Genomic DNA, 20011 nt, shown 5'->3' on the forward strand with positions numbered 1-20011 from the left:
CACAGGGTAACTCTGATGGGTTCTGGAAAATGAATTCAATGTCCACTCCAGTGAAGAAAAGTAATAAAATACACTTTTATTAATAAAACAAAATCCAGTGAAAAAGTAGAATAAACAAAAGACAAACAGAAAACAAAATCCTTACTTTGTCCCCAGTCGGCGGACAAAGGGCAACCAACCTCAATGTACAGAAGTCAGGAAGCGCAAAGCTGAAGAGTACATGTCAGCTTTTATACTCAGTGTCTCAGTGACAGTATTCATAAATCAACCCTAAACACAGGTGCATAGACTACTTAAATCATACATTCAAGGAGCATGCTAAATCACTTGAACAGTAAAAAGACAGATATATAGTCATCAAGAGTACATTGTATCATATAAATCAACATTTAGGCATTTTAATATAAGCCTTGATTTATAATGTGTTATATAGTTATGCACTTAAATTCAGGTGCGTGAACTCGGTAGAAAGTTCAGCAAAAGTACAAGTTGGGAGTTCATTCAGAGTTCGACTACTAGCAAGAGGGTCATCTGGAGTAGCAAGGGGTTCACAGAGAGTTCGTCCAACTGATTTGTTGGCTCGGCGCGCCCTCTGTCGGAGTCTCCTTTCCTTTTTCTTACGTTTCATTTCATCGTTAAGAGTTGTACTTTTACGCATAGGAATATCAGAATACATCAATGATCTTTTGTGTCTCACATGATTAATGTCACCTGATCCACCGACCATCACATGTTTAAATATGATATTGCATTAATGTGCATATATACTCTATAAGCTGTCAAATAAAAGGTAAAGCCTATTTGTTGCATTTATTACGCAGTCAACATCAGCGCTGGTTAAGCATCAACACGTCTCGATCAAACAGCAATATTCTTCTTCCATTTTGCTTCTTTGGCAAATGTGTCTGTAGGCACGGGTTACACGTTGTCGTCCCGCAAGTTAAGCATGTCTTGCAGTTTGACAAGGGGCCAAAAACAAGGCGCATCTCACTGCCTTTATGTTGACAAGGAAAAAAGAAGAGAAGAAGCGCTGTGATGTTATGAAACGACTGAATCAGCTGGGTATCGATTGTGCATAAGTGTTGCTGTCTGAGTTGTTACAATTGTAATATTTAATAATATTATGATATTCAAGATTTTTACATTCATACAGCTCTGGATAACTTAAAACAGCGATTAGACCTTCAGAGCGGTGTTAATGCGTCCTGAAGTAAAGCGAAACAGCTTTAAACTCCAGCAAGATAGATTGATTATATACAAAGTCATACTTTATCTATAAATAAAGTATAACTATAGAAACTGTGTTCATCTTAACTGAAAGCTTCTGCGTGTTTGCTGGCCTCACGCATCGCGCACCTGTCAGTCAGTCAGCACGTAACGCCAAAGGATTAAACAGATAGCACACAGCACTATACAGTTACAGAAAAGTTTACGCTGTTATAATTCACTTACCTTTTAATACGTTTTGGTGCGATTATAATCCGCTATTAAAAACAACAACAATGACTGAATGTTTTGAAAGGGTAATGTAGCCGTGGAGGGATGCATTTTGGTCCCCGCCATTGAAGAATGAATGTAGGGGAAACCAAGCTCTTTAAAAGTTCTCTGTAGTTGTCTTGACAACATAAACTGCTGCTCTGGGATGAGCCGCGTGCAAAAGATGCCCCTCTTGACGCAAAGGCGCATTCAATCGGCCCCTTATGCAGCCAAACTAAAAATATATAAAATAATATTTTTAATCGTTTAACTGATAGCATTAATCGGTCACAAACGCAGCCTTTCGGTTAACGGTTAATCGATTATTTTGAGCATCACTAGTTGATTTATTTCATTAATTTCATTCAAGCTGTGAAACTTGTATAATGTATACATTCATTCCACACAGACTGATATATTTCAAGTTTTTATTTATTTAGATTTTGATGATAACTAAAGGAAACCCCAAATGCAGCATCTCAGAAAATTAGAATATCACTTCAGACCAATACAAAGAAAGGATTTTTAGAAATCTTTGCCAACTGAAAAGTATGAAGATGAAAAGTGTGAGCGTGCACAGCGGTCAATGCTTAGTGTGGGCTGCTTTAGCATGAATGACTGCAGAGTGGCATGGAGTGGATCAGTCTGTGTTCAACACTGCTCAAGTTTTCTGAGAGCTCAGGTTGCTCTGATTGTGACCTTCAGCTTTTCTGCATTGTTGGGTCTGGCATACCGTATATTCCTCTTCACAATAGCCCATGGATTTCCTATGGGGTTAAGGTAGGCGATTTTTATTTTAAGATGGTACTAGTAGCTTTGGCACTGTGTGCAGGTGCCATGGACAGGTACCTGTTGGAAATTGAAATCTGCATCTCCATAAAGTTGGTCAGCAGCAGGAGGCATGAAGTGCTCTCAAACGTCCTGGTATAGAGCTGCGTTGACATTGGACCTCAGAGAAAACAGTGGAGCAACACCAGCAGATGACATGGCACCCCAAACCATCGCTGACTGTGGAAACTTTACACTGGACTTCAAGCAACACCTGTGGATTGTGTGCCCCTCCGCTCTTCCTCCTGACTCTAGGACCCTGATTTCTAAAGAAAATGCCAAATGCACTTTCATCAGAGAGCATAAGTATGGAGCACTCAGCATCAGTCCAGTCTTTAGACCAGACAAGATGCTTCTGATGCTGTCTGTTATTCAAGAGTGGCTTGACACAAGCAATGTGACAGCTGAAAGCCATGTCTTGCATACATCTATGAGTAGTGGTTCTTGAAGCATTGACTCCAGCTGCAGTCTACTCTTTGTGAATTTCCCCCACATGTTTGAATGAGCTTTGTTTCACAATTCTCTCCAGGGTGCAGTTATCCCTATTGCTTGTACACTCTTGTTTTACCACATCTTTTCCTTCACTTCGCCTCTCTATTAATGTGTTTGGACCAAGTGCTCTGTGAGCTCTGTTTTGCGTTAATTAGCTGATTAGAGTGTGGCACCAGGTGTCTTCAATACTTAACCTTTTTACACACTTTTCATTTCTCATTTTTAGTTGTCATCAAAATCAAAAGAAATAAACAGTTGAAATATATCAGTCTGTGTGGAATGAATGTATACGTTATACAAGTTTCACAGCTTGATTGAAATGAATAAAATAACTAAAATTCTTGAAGATATTCTAATTATACGACCAGCACCTGTAAAAGTGTTTTATTTAATTTATGGTGTTTGCTGTGCTGTAAAATATTTTAATTTACTTAGGACAACATACAACTATGCTAAATTTGTAGTTTTTTGTAAAATTAATGCATGTTATAAGACTGAATTTAATTTATCTTAAAATTAAAATATTTTCTTTAATCCTAGTAAGGTTATGTTAATTTGACACTAATTTATTCATTAATATAATCTTTTATTTACTTAAAAACAACAAATGTGAAAAAATGGATATGGCTTTCAAATAGTGAATTGATGGAAGAAGAAAAAAACTAGAAAAAAATATCTAGAAATTACATGAGAAATCCATATTGTACTGAAGTACACAGACTAAAAAATATGACACGTAAATTTATACGCTAATTATTGGTGACATAAATACTTACATTTGCAAGTTAAAGTGTTCATTTTCTACTTGACATAGGACCACTACATTCATCGCAAGAATGCAAACTGGAAACAACAGCACTGTGTACTTCATGGCGACACTGTACAGAGGGAAAGTTTTTATTAAAATCCAATTCACATGCTAAACATACCACAACTTTTATATGCATGCATCAATTTGTAAAGCAAAAAAAAATCATGAAATGATATGCCTGTTAAATTAAAAACTAACTGAATACTTCCTTTTGACAGCTTGAAAGTTGCTGCAGTTATTATTAAATTGAAAGCATGTCCAGGCTAAAAAGTGTGCACATCAGGTAAACCTTATTGACGCAAAAATACCTTCATACAAAAATGTCAAATCAATACCAAAACAATTTGTACATTAGTGATGCACAGATTGCGGTTATATCAGCGGGCGATGCAGATAATCCACGTGTCGGGTAATAAAAACATACATTATGATTAATTGCGGGTCGGTTGCGGATGGATGTAGCAGGACATGGCAGTGGACCAGCAAAAAAGCAGAGTGGGCTTTGCAGAATGATCATGTGAGACGCCCAAAATAATGGATGAAGTGCAAGAGTAGCCTGCTGTTCAAAGTTTCAGTAAGAGTTATCAGAGGAAAATATGCTCTCGCTCTGGGACAAACAAGATCGCTTTTTCCACGACTGCAGCACCTTGCGAGGTGAATCTTGTTCATTCTTACAACACGTGGTGCGAACGAACGCTCATTCAGTGCTGCAGCCGCTTTTAGGAGGCGAGGCGGAATCTCCCGAATCCAGGCACAGTAGATGCTATTCTGTTTTTGCACAGTGCAAAGAAAAAGGCCAAGTAAACATAACCTAGCTGCTGTTTAGACTGAAGTGGCACCCTTTTTTATCTTGTTCCTGTATCTGTAAAAGCTAAAGGTCTTATTTTTACTTTGTTTTATTTGAAAATGAAGAAAATGTTGTCTTAAGACAAACTTTTGTTTTTATAAATAAATGTTCATTTAAAAACGTTTACGATTAACGTATTATTTTACTATCAGAGATGTGCAGATTATAGCTCAATGAATCTGCTGTTAATATCCAAGGTGACCTATCATCATGTCTAAAACAAAGAATTAAATTATTAAAGTGACGATCGGGTGCGGATACTTATATCAGATAAAACTATATGTGCGAACTGGTGGCGGGTGGATGATTAGTATTATGCTTGCCACGATAGACAGTGTTGACGGTGATACCGGTTTTAAGACGAAACACCGGTGACATTTTCACCGTGACACCGTCCCCACATTTGTTTTTTTTTTTAAGTATTCGTTGTTTTTTTTAAATTTAAATATTTATTTGAATTAAATGGGAAACATAATTCTAAATAATTTACTTAAGACGAGAGCATGCTCTATAATTATCATCTGAACATAGTTACAATGCGTCATACTTCATTTATCACATTAAGAGAACGAGAGGAGTCGAATTTACAGAAAGAATGGCGGACGGATAAGTGTCAAAACGCAATGCAAAAGCGCCTGTTTGGCTATATTTTGGGTTCAAACCAAATGCAAAAAGAGAACCTGAAGTCGTTAATGAGGCAATCTGCAAACTGTGCCTGACAAAGGTAGCAGCAGTTGGAGGAAATTTAACTAATTTATACACTCATTTTCAACACACTTATACTTGATGTTCAACTAATGTATGTGCGGGTCGAGGGTAGATAAGATCAATAGCCATAAATACGCAACGCATAATCTCATTTTAAAAATCACGCAACCATCATCTCACAATGTTTAATAAATTATCTTTTTTTTTTATTAAAACAAGAGTGATTTAGCTATGCCGCGCCATTAATAAGCCAACTGCAGAGAAACAAAGCAACTATCGCGGCAACAGCCGTGAGCAACAATCAACAATGAATAGGCCGACAAGAGTGTAGGCTAACCTGTGTGTGTGTGCGCGTCTTTTATCACTGAGAATGCTCTCTTCAAAAACCGAAAGTTGCTTCGTCTGTCTGGCAATATTTCGGCTTTTAATAAATGAAAAGTTAATTTAAATGAGCCAATATTAAAAATTGCAATAAAGTAACTGAGACGTGCGGCCACACGTCTCAGTTACTGAATCTGAGGTCTGATCTCATCTCTCTCGCTGTCATCTAGACACAGATGCCTAACGAGTCAGGTCGCAAAACTGAAGCTGGTACCAGCTGACAGGTAGAATAGCTGAAGCCTTTGCGAAATCTGTCAAAATACAGCGCTGAAATTAACAGGCATAAATGTCTTTGAGCCAGAAAGTCTATCTAGGATATCTGTCAAAACGCAATTGGAGCCATGGAGGAGTTGTGTAGCCTTTAAATGATATGATTTCTAATAAAATGAAAACCAAAATAAACTATTCATTGCATTTTTCGTTTGATAAAAATATACGTAAACGAAAAAAAATCAAAGGGTGGCTAGTTTGTTGTAATGTGTTTTAATATTAATAAAAATATGCTCAGCCTATTTAAGTTTAACGGTTAGCCTATACGCCGTCAATAGGCAAACAATTTAAAAAATATTATTTTACTGTGTACTGGGTTATAATCTATATTTTACAATAAAAACTAAATGTAGCATGTCTCGCTGTCATTTAAAACATGTAATTCATACCACACCAGAGCTGTGGACCTACAGTATGCAGTGTGTTAACTTACAGGGTGGTGTTGGTCCATCTTACTGCGCACCGAACTCCAATCCGAGGGAGATTATGTTACTCGATAGACAACATTAACTTGAGAGATTTTAAAAATAAAATGTATTTTTTAAAAAGGAACAACACGCAAATCTGCAACAAATAAAATAAAAATAAAACGTCTTGCCAGTGCAGTGTGTATTCTGCCACTGACAGTGTAAGACGCCCTTATGCAGCGCCTGTAACTGCCACTTTAAAGAGAGATCAAAGCTGGTACCGATATAACCAAAAAGCAAGATCATAAGTTATAAATATTCTATAACAATACTTATCGAAATATTTATACATTTACATGTTGTTTATTGAAATTGTGTGATCTGTATAGGCTGCCTGATCTTTACAGAAGCTGTAAACTGACACGTGTGCGCTGATGTTTAGCTCTGACAAGGCGCTTTTATTTAGCCTGTAGTCTTTACATTTTTTTACATAATGTTTCATTTCTTAACATTTTTTATAATTTTTTTTATTTATAGTTTATATATAAAATGAGTGCCAGCTTGTTGAGTTGTGATCATTATGCAAGGATCATATTTCAAATTCGGTTTATTCTTCAATAGCCTATAGATTCCTTAATAATGTATTTTAGGACTAAGGACTAAGCTGTTAATATAGGCGCTTATGGTTGTTATTTGTATGGTTCCAACTTCCAGTTTTTTCAGCCTGTAGCATTGTTGTGTTTTATTCGTTATGTTAATAAAATTTTGTGTTGTTTAATAACAGTGATTTAATTTTTTTTTGTAGCTTCCTTTTCGTCCATTCAAACAATAGACGCCGAATTGGCAATTCCCGCAAAACTGAAAGAAAAGAGGAAAAAGCAGAAAAAAAATACCAGTATTATCGGTGTTGTCACATGTCGATTAACCGGTGGGGAAATTTCCTCATCGTCACAACCCTAATTAGTATGAAGCTGCGGATTCAGGTGCCATTTCAGCTGATCTGTGCATCTCTATTGTACATGTTGGACAAAAATCTTATTGTCAGATGTAAAATAAGCCAACATATAACCGACCAAACTCTATTTATCAATTGTGTAAAATATAGGGGTCCTCACAAGGCCAAACTGTCCTTACAATTCATGACCATGTCATGCCCATCCCCCAATACACTATACAGTGAACTCATAACCGACCAAACTCTATTCATCAATTGTGTTAAAACATGGGGGTCCTCACAAGGCCAAACTGTCCTCACAATTCATGACCATGTCATCCCCATCCCCCAAAACACTAGTCATTATTATATATTAATAGAGAGTAGGGATGCTAACAGTTACTCACTGATCGATTGATTGTCAGTAACCTGTTTAATCGACAGACCTTATTGACGATGACCGATTAAGCATGGACATTAAAGGATAAGTTATGATTTGAGCTGCGAGACATTCGTCCATGACTTCACACATTAAATAATCGAGTGTGTGCAGTTTATGTTCTGTGGGGTGGATGTATATAACCCTGTTTTGATTGGTTATATATGTGTGTGCTGCCTTCCTGAGTCAGGTAATCAAAAAGTAGGCTATGTGATGTTTAATTATGAGTGGGTCACGGGTGGATAAGATCAATCATTGGTTATGCAAACTTTAACTAGTTTCTTTAAAATGTTAAGGTGTTTTAAGCAATTTCATCTGACAGACTGGCACGAATTGGTGCATGCAGACTCTAATTTTAAAAATCGTGCATCACGGCCCGACATGCGGTGAGCCTCTCCATTCTCACAATGAGTTCTCTCATCCTTCAGACCGAGTTTGTTCTTTCTAGGTAATCTGTGAACACAATTAGTGCTCAGAATAGCTTGTAAAGTCTGTCCTGCTCTTTTAAATTACTTGATGAAATGAATTAAAGTCATAATGGCCAGCGCAATGGATTATTTTGTCATTAACCGTGAACACAGTTTAATGTAGGCTTTCCTGAAACGAGAATGTTTTACTTGAATTTTATTTATATTATTATTGTATTTATTTATTTAACAAAAAAATTGTGTTTTGGGTCTGAATAGCAGTACTTCTTTTGAAACACTTCACCACAAATGTTATTCATTCTTTATTTTCTAGATAACTGACCAACAAAAATGTACATTATTTTTCAAGAAAAATATATGAAGTGTACATTTATGTTCATGCCTGTTGCATTGGTTGATTTGTTTCACTCCCTGAAAAATAAGGATTTAATTAATGCTCTACTGTAATTGGTTTATCCCAAACCTCTGTCCTATATTTGCTACAAACTTTAAAACTAACAACGTTTATAATAAGTCATTATTTTACAGATTATGTCTTAAGCATCTGAATTTTCATCTATGCTGATGTGCTTTCATTTTCTCCATCTTACTCGTGGCGTGTTCAGGTGAAAGAGTAACAAGTAAGATTTGCCTAAATTTCATTTGCCTGCATCAAACTGGCAGGAAAATCTACATTTAAAATATATGAAATACAAAGGCTGGTTATTTTACTGATGATGAGGGATAATAGTAGCATTACAGAGGAAATGTCTTAATATTAAAAAGGAAACATAAGTTTGACATCAACAGATCCTATTAATGTCGTATCGAATGTCCTTAAATAATGTAGCCTATATGAGATCAAGCACCAAGTGTTTATTGAGATTGTGTCACCTATCATATATAGTCTGTTCTTCACAAAAGCTTTAAGGCACCTTTATTTAGCCTAGCCTACTACTGTATATATATTTAGATTTTTTACATATAATGTTCCATTACTTAATTTCTTTATTTTTTATATTTATAGTTTATACATAAAATAAGCACTAAGCTTATTTTGCAGTGATCTTTATGCAAAGAGCATAGTGTGTATTGTTTTTATTCTTCAGTAACAAATTCATTAATTATGCATGTTATAAATGACTGTTTATAAGAACTAAGGTATTAATTACTGCAAGTCTCCAAATGGAAAATGCTTGGGTGATTTCTTTAATACTTCAAAACATTCCAAACTTTATCTATTGTGTTTATGGAGTGGTGATTAATGATTAATTGATAATTTATCGCTAATTTAAATGATCATGGATCACAGGATTTTGTGGAATTTGATATCCCTATTAGAAAGGGGTCTATTTTACTCAAATAGAGTTATCACAACAACGTTTTTGAGATAACAGCCCAGGACAAACAGCCTAAAATGGCACTTAACCCTTCTACATCTAACATTGTCATTGTCAAAGACGAAATTATTTTGTTTGCAATAAGTTATATTTGCAGTTTTGGATAGAAACTCTGCTCATACCAAGAAGGAAATTAAATTCACTTACTGTCTCTTTCCCTGATGTGGAAGTTTCTGCACTGCATTTGATCCTCGCCATTGATGACTCTTCACATAATTCCTGTAAATGTGAAAAGGAAAGGCACAAGATTGGGTCAGAAAGCTTGCTAAGTAAGTACACTTAACTAATGAACTACTATTACCTGGCCAATTTCAGGCATTAGGGAAAAGCAAATGGATGAAAAATGCATGGACAACATCTACAATTTCATTTGATTTGTTATTTAAGTTTTTGTACAAGAGAGCAAACGGTTAGCATAAACTCCAAACTCTATTCATTAATTGTGTAAAACATGGGGGCCAAACTGTCCTTACATTTCATGGCCATGTCATGCCCATCCCCCAATACACTATACAGTGAACTCATAACCAACCAAACTCTATTCATCAATTGTGTAAAATATAGGGGTCCTCACAAGGCCAAACTGTCCTTACATTTCATGACCATGTCATGCCCATCCCCCAAAACACTATACAGTGAACTCATTACAGACCTAACTCTATTCATCAATTGTGTAAAACATGGGTGTCCTCACAAGGCCAAACTGTCCACACAATTCATGACCATGTCATGCCCATCCCCCAATACACTAGTCATTATTATAAATTAACAAAGAGGGGTATATTGTACTCAAAGAGAGTCATCGCAATAACATTTTTGAGAAAAACTGCCCAGGAAAAACAGCCTAAAATGATGGTCAACCGTCCTTCTACAACCACAAATCAGAAACAGTATGGAAATTGCTAATAAAATATAGTGTAAAGTTGCCATTCCTTTTTACAACACTTAAAAATATGTTTAGGGACTGAAGACAGCAAGTGATGAAGTGTTTCATGTGTAAATTTGTACCATTCTTACTGCAAACAAGTCAAAGTGGGCAACAGTACGGGGTCTTTGTTGTTGCATTTTATGCTTGGAAATGCACCACACATTCTCTATTAGAAACAGATCGGGACTGCAGACAGGCCAGTCCAGTACCTGTGTCCTCTTTAACCTGTTTCACTTCACATCATTTAACCATTTTATCTGATGACAGCACTAACCTCCTGTCACTACTTTTTTGAAATATGTTGCAAGAACCAAAATTGGAATATGTGTTTATTAAACACATTAAATAATGTCTGTTGGATTATCTGCAATTCAATACAAATCAAAGTAAATTTAGAAATCAGTACTTTCTTTTTTATTTGTGTTTTCCATACTGTGCCAATCTTTTCTGATTTGAGGTTCTAACATGGTCAGCATCAAGAAGGAAATTAAATTCACTTACTGTCTTTTTCCCTGACTTGGAAGTTTTCGCACTGCATTTGATCCCAGTCACCAATGACTCTTCATTCAACTCCTGTAAAAGTGAGAAAGAGAAACACAAGATTGAGGCAAGAAGATTTGCTAAGAGATTATTTTATTCTCTTTGACTCATTTGAGTGAAACAGTGATTGTCTGAAACATTTAACGCATTATTTTACTTTTTCACATAAGTTACATTTGCCTATTGGCTTTTTGTCAAAGGAACCAGCGTGATGCTGACTGCTGGTTTGTCTACAAAGTGACATCATAATCCTACCACTCTATTCAACAAATGTGTTCAAATATGGGGGTCAGAAGGAAAACTAGAGATATTCATATTAATCGTTTAACCGTTAACTGAAAGGATGCATTTTTAACCAATTTATAATATTAGTTAAACAATTAAAATGTACTATTATTTTCCAACACATAGGGCTATTTGTTAACTCATTATAATATGTGCAACCACACGTGCCTACAGACATATTTTGATAAAAGAAGCATAATAAAAATAGTGAAAAGACTTGTCACAGTTTGACACAGACAAGTTGATGCCAAACTAACGCTATTGGTGATTGCCTCTGTCCTGGATCTGCATCATAAACACCTTCATGTATTTGCACAAGTTGAGAAAGAAGCAGTGGAAAGAAGAAGTGGAAGTCGAAGCGTTGGGGTTTTCACTTGCTCTGAGTGTGCTCAACACGGCAACATCATAAATACAATCAACAAATAGCTAAACCTTTCTTCATTTGAAGAATTACAGTTAATAATAGTCCTTATAAAAGATCCATTTCTAAAATAGCCTGCATAGCCTAATCTACAAATCAAACAAATGCTGATTGACTTAAATGATTTATGCATATGATAACTCCACACCAAACTGAGACTTTCATTTTATAGCTTTATAAACTATAAAAATGTACGCAAAGTAATGCAATCCTAGGCCTATACTTTAAATAAAAGTAAAGAACAGAGCTTCATTTGACAGATGAAACAATCTAAATGAAAAAAAAAAAAACAACTTTGTCGTCAACTAGTCTACGGGCTACACTGTTTACAGGCATTCTATACAGTATGACAATGATATAATCTGTTGTTGATAAGTTTAGGCTATATTTCCTTCTCAATAAATTTCTAAATTTTCTTTAAAATCAACAAGTGTCTTTTTATTTTTATATTTTTTTAAGTTTCTGAATATTGAGATACAAAGATGCTATTTTTCTATAGTATTCATTTTTATTTTTTATATCTCTTTTTGCACTGTTTTTATACAGTTATATTGTAAAACTTTACCCTAGTTTGCTGTATGTGTTTGTACCATTTTATTAATGGATAAACAGGGCTAGTATTATACACAACTGCTTCTACAGATACCCACTCAGGTATCGGTTTAGTACTAACTTTTGGCTGATTCCCTGAGCTCAGGTATGAGAATCAGTATCGGGAAGGGAAAAAGTGGTACTAAAACATCCCTACCTCCATTTCTAACATGGTCAGCATCAAGAAGGAAATTAAATTCACTTACTGTCTCTTTCCCTGATGTGGATGTTTTCGCACAGCATTTGATCCCAGTCACCAATGACTCTTCATGCAATTTCTGTCAAAGAGAAAAAAAGAAACACAAGATTGAGGCAAGAAGATTTGTGAAGTGATGATTTTATTGTCTTTAACTAGCTTGATGCAAATGATTATTGTTCACAAATGTTTTGGGAATATTTCAATTTTCCACACAAGTTACATTGGCAGCTTTAGATGGAAACCTGGCCTTTATCAAAAAGGAAAATTTAATTCACTTACTTTCTCCTTCCCTGATGTAGAAATTTTTCGAACCACATTCAATCATTGCCATTGATGACTTTTCACATAATTGCTGTAAACATGAAAAGGAAAGGCACAAGATTGGGTCAGAAAGGCAGTGAATGCAGATATAAAACGAGCCTAAAAAGACAATAAATAACCAAACCAACCCCTATAGAGTGGTGGAACTGTGATATCCCTGTAGACAAAAACCCAGAAGCGAGTTTGTGTTTTAGCACTTCTGCTTCCAACTTTTTAATGTAATTTTTTTGGAATGGCATATTTGTTAAATCCCTAAAATTATGTAGTGTATGGTTAACTCAAACTTAAAATACATTCATGTTTTATTCTAAGATATGAAACACACCAGTTACACCACATTTGTGATTTTTTTAAAGCTGTTAGGTGTCTTTGTAAAGCTGGTTGCTAAGAAGTTGCTAAATGAGACTACAGGTGCTGTTGAAAATGAAATATCTCACAGTGAACAGGTTGATGGTGATGAGGTGACGATCATGGTATAGTTCGTTTATAGCCTAGTGTCAGACTTTTAGTTGTGGTGCTTGTATTCAGGCTTTAAAATTCAGGAAAGTCATATTATATTAAAGAGTATCTTATATTAAAGATGATCTCAGTGAAGCAAAGGTTCAAGTTTAATGAACTATGGCTGAGCACAGTGCTTAGTTTTTGCTATAATCCTATTGGCTACACGAGTGACATTATAAATGAGTGATTATTATAAATTATTAGAGGGGTATATTTTAATCAGAGAGGGTCGTCACAACAATGCCTTTGAGACAACAAGCCAGGAAAAACAGTCAAAAACAGTGGTCAGCCCTCCTACATCTAACATTATCAGTAAGTTTCACAATTCATATGGACCAATTTCTACTTCCTCCAGATCACTACCTGTAGATGTGATTAAAATAGTTGCCTCATTTTGTGTAGTTTGCAAAATAAGTATTTAATTGTGTGTTGTAACTTGTAATCATCCATGCGCGGCTAGTAATCATGTATCTATTATAGATCAGTGCTTGTACTGTATCTCTCAGGTTAAATCTGTATTGGCTTTAAAATCTCTAATAACATTATTATATCTCATTGCTGGTAAGACATAACCAGCCTTTCAGCAAAGTCTGTATTGATATACTGATATTTCTGTGCTACTGAGGACAGTGCAACTAAAATCACACAAGCACTGAGGTAAAATCAGATGCTCAAGATATAATCTTTAAAATAAAGACTTCTATAAAAAAAAATGTTGACAGACGTTGTGATATAAGAATTAGAGAGGAGCATTAATTAAATGCTTATCTTCTGTAGAGCAAATGATTTGAGGTATCCTGCTATTTTTTTTTTTTTTATTAAACAAAAACCAAAAAGAAACATGATTGGAAATAAACAGCATGCTGGTTCTTAAAAAGTATTTAGTCAGTGTTTTTGTTTTGTAATCTAAATTTGTAATTTAACTGAAAAGAAAATATTTAGGGCATGCCTATTAATTTTACTCTTTTTATTTAGTTTATTCTTTTTTTCTATGCTGTTGGAAACACTGTGTGTGAAGATTTTATAATGTTCTGTTGTTCATGTTCTATACTGTTGTTCACATATTAAAATAAATCAATACTTTAAAATGCAATAGGCCTTTTTGATGTGTCAGACACAAAATAGACACAACATTTAGAAAAAAAAAAGTATTAAATGATCATTTAATATTAATCTGACCGGTTAGTGTTTAATATTCGGTCAATGAGCATCGGTTGTCGGTTGAGAAAATGTACTGAAATAGGCATCTCTAAGTGTAATTTTTTTTTTTTTGGAATGGCATATTTGTAAATATAAGGTCCCTAAAATAAGGTCTATGTTTAATGCAAGCTTAAGAAATGATCTTCATTTGTACACTCCTTTGCGCTCACTGAGATCATCTTCTGCAGAACTGTTATCTGTCCCACACTTTAAGATGACGTCATTTGATGGCAGGACTTTTTGTTGTACAGCACCAGTTATGAAACTCCCTGCCTTTGCACATTCACCAGGTGGACTCTAGTTCTGATTTTAAATCTCAGATAAAAATGTTTTTGTTTATGATAGCCTTTAGTGATTTTCTGGTTTAATATTATGCTGATTATCAATTTTACTGCTTGTATATTTATGATGTGCTTGTGATCTGCTGTAAGGTTTCCTTAAGTGCTTTGAAAGGCGCCTAAAAATAAAAGCTATTATTATTATTAAAATACATTCATGTTTTATTCTAAGATATAAAACACACCAGTTACACCACATTTGTGATTTTTTTAAAGCTGTTAGGTGTCTTTGTAAAGCTGGTTGCTAAGAAGTTGCTAAATGAGACTACAGGTGCTGTTGAAAATGAAATATCTCACAGTGAACAGGTTGATGGTGATGAGGTGACGATCATGGTATAGTTCGTTTATAGCCTAGTGTCAGACTTTTAGTTGTGGTGCTTGTATTCAGGCTTTAAAATTCAGGAAAGTCATATTATATTAAAGAGTATCTTATATTAAAGATGATCTCAGTGAAGCAAAGGTTCAAGTTTAATGAACTATGGCTGAGCACAGTGCTTAGTTTTTGCTATAATCCTATTGGCTACACGAGTGACATTATAAATGAGTGATTATTATAAATTATTAGAGGGGTATATTTTAATCAGAGAGGGTCGTCACAACAATGCCTTTGAGACAACAAGCCAGGAAAAACAGTCAAAAACAGTGGTCAGCCCTCCTACATCTAACATTATCAGTAAGTTTCACAATTCATATGGACCAATTTCTACTTCCTCCAGATCACTACCTGTAGATGTGATTAAAATAGTTGCCTCATTTTGTGTAGTTTGCAAAATAAGTATTTAATTGTGTGTTGTAACTTGTAATCATCCATGCGCGGCTAGTAATCATGTATCTATTATAGATCAGTGCTTGTACTGTATCTCTCAGGTTAAATCTGTATTGGCTTTAAAATCTCTAATAACATTATTATATCTCATTGCTGGTAAGACATAACCAGCCTTTCAGCAAAGTCTGTATTGATATACTGATATTTCTGTGCTACTGAGGACAGTGCAACTAAAATCACACAAGCACTGAGGTAAAATCAGATGCTCAAGATATAATCTTTAAAATAAAGACTTCTATAAAAAAAAATGTTGACAGACGTTGTGATATAAGAATTAGAGAGGAGCATTAATTAAATGCTTATCTTCTGTAGAGCAAATGATTTGAGGTATCCTGCTATTTTTTTTTTTTTATTAAACAAAAACCAAAAAGAAACATGATTGGAAATAAACAGCATGCTGGTTCTTAAAAAGTATTTAGTCAGTGTTTTTGTTTTGTAATCTAAATTTGTAATTTAACTGAAAAGAAAATATTTAGGGCATGCCTATTAATTTTACTCTTTTTATTTAGTTTATTCTTTTTTTCTATGCTGTTGGAAACACTGTGTGTGAAGATTTTATAATGTTCTGTTGTTCATGTTCTATACTGTTGTTCACATATTAAAATAAATCAATACTTTAAAATGCAATAGGCCTTTTTGATGTGTCAGACACAAAATAGACACAACATTTAGAAAAAAAAAAGTATTAAATGATCATTTAATATTAATCTGACCGGTTAGTGTTTAATATTCGGTCAATGAGCATCGGTTGTCGGTTGAGAAAATGTACTGAAATAGGCATCTCTAAGTGTAATTTTTTTTTTTTTGGAATGGCATATTTGTAAATATAAGGTCCCTAAAATAAGGTCTATGTTTAATGCAAGCTTAAGAAATGATCTTCATTTGTACACTCCTTTGCGCTCACTGAGATCATCTTCTGCAGAACTGTTATCTGTCCCACACTTTAAGATGACGTCATTTGATGGCAGGACTTTTTGTTGTACAGCACCAGTTATGAAACTCCCTGCCTTTGCACATTCACCAGGTGGACTCTAGTTCTGATTTTAAATCTCAGATAAAAATGTTTTTGTTTATGATAGCCTTTAGTGATTTTCTGGTTTAATATTATGCTGATTATCAATTTTACTGCTTGTATATTTATGATGTGCTTGTGATCTGCTGTAAGGTTTCCTTAAGTGCTTTGAAAGGCGCCTAAAAATAAAAGCTATTATTATTATTAAAATACATTCATGTTTTATTCTAAGATATAAAACACACCAGTTACACCACATTTGTGATTTTTTTAAAGCTGTTAGGTGTCTTTGTAAAGCTGGTTGCTAAGAAGTTGCTAAATGAGACTACAGGTGCTGTTGAAAATGAAATATCTCACAGTGAACAGGTTGATGGTGATGAGGTGACGATCATGGTATAGTTCGTTTATAGCCTAGTGTCAGACTTTTAGTTGTGGTGCTTGTATTCAGGCTTTAAAATTCAGGAAAGTCATATTATATTAAAGAGTATCTTATATTAAAGATGATCTTAATGAACCAAAGGTTCAAGTTTAATGAACTATGGCTGAGCACAGTGCTTAGTTTTTGCTATAATCCTATTGGCTACACGAGTGACATTATAAATGAGTGATTATTATAAATCATTCACAGTTCATATGGACCAATTTCTTCTTCCTCCAGATCACTACCTGTAGATGTGATTAAAATAGTAGCCGCATTTTGTATAGTTTGCAAAATATGTATTTAATTGTGTGTTGTAACTTGTAATCACCCTGCACAGCTTGTAATCACGCATCTACTATAGATCAGTGCTTGTACTATATCTCTCAGGTTAAATCTGTATGGGCTGTTTACCTATTGTGTCCAAACCATGTTTAAAACTCAACGCCTGCTTCTTCCTTTACCGATTTAAATGAGTTTCTGAACTCACAATCCCCTGCTGTTTGCCATTGCTATGGGCACAATCAGCTGTTTATACACATATGCTGCAGTCAATTTTCAGAATAGTTCAACTTTTGCCACTGTGTGGATTAATACTGAATGTTTGTCACTGTTATTACTTGGGGTTATGGTTACTAATGTTGGTGTTTAACTGCAATACTGCAATACTTTAATGCACTTGCACTGTGGCTCCTTCATAACCGTGGTGGGTGTTTCTCTCCGCCTCATGCTGAACGCAGTCGACCAAATCACAGCAGACTGGGTCATCAGACCAATCACTGCTAGATTAGCTTCACGCAAAGGAGGGGTTTGGAAACAAATGAATCGCTGAATAAATCATATGGGAGTCACTGCGATAATTAGGTAAAAATAAATGCATATTTTAGGATAATAAAAGTGTTTTTGACCTTGCATGCAGATCAGCCTGTTGATAAAGACTGCAAAACCAAAATATATGACCTTTTATAATGCATAACAGGCGCTCTTTAAATTCACTTACTTTCTCTTTCCCTGACATGGAAGTTTTCATACTGCATTCAATCTCAGTCACCAATGATGCTTCATGCAATTCCTGTAAAAGTGAGTAAAAAAACACAAGATTAAGGCAAAAATATTTGCAAAAAGATGATTTTATTCTTTTTGACCCATTTGATGGAAACGGTGATTGTTTGCAAATGTTTTAATGCATTGTTTTAATTTTATCACTTAAGTTACATTTGCAGTTTTGGATGTAAACTCAGATCATGTTAAGAAGTGTTAACTTACTTTCTCTTCAACACAGACTGTATTCACTTTCTCTTTCCATGATGTGCATGTTTTTGAACTTTGCTAATCTTTTTGAAGAAGATGTACAAAGTGGCAACCACTACTAATATAAGTAGAAACAATAATAACCAAAGTGTAATTATCTACTGTCACATACGCAACTATTGTGTGCGCATTTAGGAATAGAACAAAAATATAAAAACATGCACAAGCAATTAAGTTATTTCTTCACAACACAATACAACAAACGTGTCCTCTGATAATAGAAAACAGTCTTAAAGAGAGCACACACTCACCCTTGAATGCCATGGCCAAGAAGAATCACCATAGTTGTGGGTAATTTCCTCATTTGGAAAGATATCCCTTGTAGTAAACAGAAACAGAACTACTGCCTTCATTTAGGATTTCTGTGACCATCATTACGGCATACCAGTTATCCATCCTTTTGTGAAGCATCGATGCTGTGGGAAAAATACTGCATAGTCAAAACATTCCTGACTGAAACACAAAGTACTAACCTAATATTGAATATTTTGTGATGTTAAGCTAACCTTGCCCTTTTAATCTTTTGTCAAATATATGACACAGTTTACTTCCCTTCCCAAAAGTGTCCCTAATGACATACTGACCACCTTGTTATTGGTTAGTATACCATAACAATTATTATGTTGTCAATAATATTAATACTACTACTGCTACTACAACTACTAATAATAACAATAATAATAAATAGTCTACAGTGGACAAGCTCAAGTTTAAATAGAGGTAAAGATGGTTTTATATTCGCACATGCAGTCTTTCTCATTAATAATATAATCTCAGAAAATTATTAATTGGAAATTCTAAATAGTAAAATAATATTAACAGCCAACAACCATCAAAGTACATCATTGTTCACAGTCGATTAAATAGTGCTAATGTTGTTTTGAAGTCATACTTACTGTACATGTGATTTCAGTCCAAATATTTAAAGTACCATGGTAAACAATGTATGGAGCTGTCACTGAACGAATGTGTGAATATAAAACCATCTTTACCTCAATCAAGACAGAGGTAAAGTTGGTTTTATATTTCCACAGTCATTCATTTAGAAGTCTCTATATTGTTTACCATGTTACTTTGAATATTCTATCGGTATTAGCATGGGTGACTTGAAAACAACAACACTGTTTATTTGACTGTAAACAATGTTGTACTTTGATAGTCATTTGCTGCTAATAATCATTCGCTATTTAAAGTTTGCAAATAATACATTTATAAAATTATAGTATTAAGGGGAAAGTCCGAACGTGCGAATATAATATAAACAAACTGGGTCACGGACACTAACTTTATATCTGCTAATGATGTCGCACATTAAGTGATATGACCCTGACTAACTCGTCATGCACACAATGTCTAAAGTTAACTTAACACATGGCACAAAATATACAGTAAATAAGCAGTTCATACCTTTAAGATGCACAAATAGTTCTCTTTCGTAGTTGCTTTACTCCGGCGGAATTAAAGGTCTACCTCTCGTGTCTTCGGCAGCCAATTGGAAACGTGAAGCGGGTTGATATTGATTGACATGAAATCCAGCCAATCGCTGACGGGGATTCCGCTGATCGACCAATGAAAAGCGATAAAAATCCAGCCAATCGCGGGCGAGGAGTTCTGCGGCCAGACCAATGAAACGCGACTGTGACGCGCTCTAATGTGTATGGAGCAGCAGTAGCAGGAAAGGGACGATAGTGGGAGATTATACACAATGAGCATACACTGA

General features: G+C 34.8%; 1 long non-coding RNA gene across 4 annotated transcripts in view; it reads right to left on the bottom strand.

Moving 5' to 3' along the window:
* Positions 1 to 19768, bottom strand: part of LOC147835756 (uncharacterized) — a 36379-nt gene extending 16611 nt beyond the window's left edge. Inside the window, exons 1-10 of one of the 4 annotated variants that reach the window (XR_015944775.1) lie at positions 19699 to 19768; positions 18543 to 18707; positions 17981 to 18052; positions 12644 to 12716; positions 12372 to 12443; positions 10830 to 10901; positions 9548 to 9619; positions 3573 to 3674; positions 2326 to 2570; positions 1922 to 2243 (exon numbers count right to left, since the gene is read on the bottom strand). This is a non-coding gene — a long non-coding RNA (uncharacterized LOC147835756). Of the gene's footprint in view, positions 1 to 1452; positions 1712 to 1921; positions 2244 to 2325; positions 2571 to 3572; positions 3675 to 9547; positions 9620 to 10829; positions 10902 to 12371; positions 12444 to 12643; positions 12717 to 17980; positions 18053 to 18542; positions 18708 to 19698 lie in introns of those variants that run through there. The other 3 variants (XR_015944774.1, XR_015498319.1, XR_015498318.1) reach the window with 3 other exon arrangements.
* Between the last annotated feature and the right edge of the window lie 243 nt (positions 19769 to 20011).

Source organism: Danio rerio, chromosome 8 (genome assembly GCF_052040795.2).
Source record: "Danio rerio strain M-AB ecotype USA chromosome 8, GRCz13ab, whole genome shotgun sequence".
NCBI lineage: Eukaryota > Metazoa > Chordata > Actinopteri > Cypriniformes > Danionidae > Danio > Danio rerio.